Source organism: Arachis ipaensis, chromosome B7 (genome assembly GCF_059453495.1).
Source record: "Arachis ipaensis isolate K30076 ecotype BB chromosome B7, ASM5945349v1, whole genome shotgun sequence".
NCBI lineage: Eukaryota > Viridiplantae > Streptophyta > Magnoliopsida > Fabales > Fabaceae > Arachis > Arachis ipaensis.
In genome coordinates this window covers 42,988,088-42,990,332 of record NC_142442.1, presented here as the reverse complement: position 1 = coordinate 42,990,332, position 2,245 = coordinate 42,988,088, and the positions used below count along the sequence as shown (strand labels likewise).

Genomic DNA, 2,245 nt, shown 5'->3' with positions numbered 1-2,245 from the left:
TCAATGGTTGATTTTGTGCCTCTGGAGCTTGTACTTGTTCTCCAGATTATCTATTTTGTTCTTGAACTGTTGTTATGTAGGACATTTTATTAATTATTTAATTTTGACCTCACTGTGGGACTAAATTGATGCTAAATAAAACTTTTTTGGATTCAAATAGAACACTTTAAACCTTAAGGACCAAAACAGAATTACGCCCAAACCTAGGGGACCAATTTAGTACTTTACCCAAATTTTTAAGTTTGGTGTCTTGCATGTTAGTCCTTTCTTAAAAATTTTCAAAAATAAATTCTTGGTGTTCATCTTGACATTCAAAGTGTTCTTGCATGCATTATGTGTTTTGATTCATAATTTTCATATTTTGAGTCTTTTTATTATTTTTCTCTTTCATCATTAAAAATTCAAAAATAAAAAAATATATTTCCCTTTTTCTTCTCATAAAATTCAAAAATTTGAGTTGACTTTTTCAAAAAATTTTAAAAATCTAGTTGTTTCTTATGAATCAAGTCAAATTTTCAATTTAAAAATTCTATCTTTTTCAAATCTTTTTCAAAAATCAAATCTTTTTCAATTTTTCTTTCATAATTTCGAAATTTTCAAAATTTACTTTCAAAATCTTTTTCTTATTTCTATTTCATATTTTCGAAATTAATGCTAACAATTAATGTGATTGATTCAAAAAATTTTAGTTTGTTACTTGCCTAGTAAGAAAGGTTCAATCTTTAAACTCTAGAATCATATCTTTTTAGTTTCTTGTTAGTCAAGTAATCAACTTTAATTTTCAAAGTCAAATCTTTTTAAATTTATTTTTCAAATCTTTTTCAAAATAAGTTTCAATCACATTTTTTTCAAAATCAATTTCAAAATCTTTTCTAACTTCTTATCTTTTCAAAATTGATTTTCAAATCTTTTTCAATTAATCTTATCTTGTTTGATTCTTATCTTTTTCAAAAATACCTAATTAATTCTCTCTCTCTAATTTTCGAAAATCACTAACCTCTTTTTCAAAATTCCTTTTTAATTAACTAATTATTTTAAATTTTAATTTAATTTAATTTAATTTTTCTTTTTTTAAAAAAAAATTTGAATTTTAACTTTAATTTTAAATTAAAAACAAAAATATTTTTTCATTTTATTTAATTTTCGAATTCTTCCCTCTCTCATCTCCTTCTAATTATTTATTTATCTACTAACACTTCTCTTCTTCTTAAAAATTCGAACCCTCTCCTTCTTTCTGTGTTCGAATTCTTTTTCTTCTCTTCTATTCACATAAAGGAACCTCTCTACTATGGCAAAGAGGATCCCTATTATTTTCTGTTCCCTTCTTTTTCATATGAGCAGGAACAAGGATAAGAACATTCTTGTTGAAGCTGATCCTGAACCTGAAAGGACTCTGAAGAGGAAGCTAAGGGAAGCTAAAGCACAACTCTCTGGAGAAAATCTGACAGAAATTTTCGAAAAAGAAGGAGACATGGCCGAAAATAATAACAATGCAAGGAATATGCTTGGTGACTTTACTGCACCAAATTCCAATTTACATGGAAGAAGCATCTCAATCCCTGCCATTGGAGTAAACAATTTTGAGCTAAAGCTTCAATTAGTTTCTCTGATGCAACAGAATTGCAAGTTTCATGGACTTCCATCAGAAGATCCTTTTTAGTTCTTAACTGAATTCTTGCAGATCTGTGATACTGTTAAGACCAATGGGGTTGACTCCGAGGTCTACAGGCTTATACTTTTCCCGTTTGCTGTAAGAGACAGAGCTAGAATATGGTTGGACTCTCAACCTAAGGATAGCCTGAACTCTTGGGATAAGCTGGTCACAGCTTTCTTAGCCAAGTTCTTTCCTCCTCAAAAGCTTAGCAAGCTTAGAGTGGATGTTCAAACCTTCAAACAGAAAGAAGGTGAATCCCTCTATGAAGCTTGGGAGAGATACAAGCAACTGACCAAAAAGTGTCATTCTGACATGCTTTCAGAATGGACCATCCTGGATATATTCTATGATGGTCTGTCTGAATTATCTAAGATGTCATTGGACCATTCTGCAGGTGGATCCATTCACCTAAAGAAAACACCTGCAGAAGCTCAAGAACTCATTGACATGGTTGCAAATAACCAGTTCCTGTACAATTCTGAAAGGAATCCTGTGAGTAATGGGACGCCTCAGAGGAAGGGAGTTCTTGAAATTGATACTCTAAATGCCATATTGGCTTAGAATAAAATATTGACTCAGCAAGTCAATATG

General features: G+C 30.3%; 1 non-coding gene across 1 annotated transcript; it reads right to left on the bottom strand.

Annotated features, from left to right (window-relative positions):
• Positions 1-1,864: 1,864 nt before the first annotated feature.
• On the bottom strand, positions 1,865-1,968 carry LOC148550972 (small nucleolar RNA R71). The gene has a single exon (XR_015893377.1). It is a non-coding gene; the product is annotated as a small nucleolar RNA R71 (small nucleolar RNA).
• Positions 1,969-2,245: the final 277 nt, after the last annotated feature.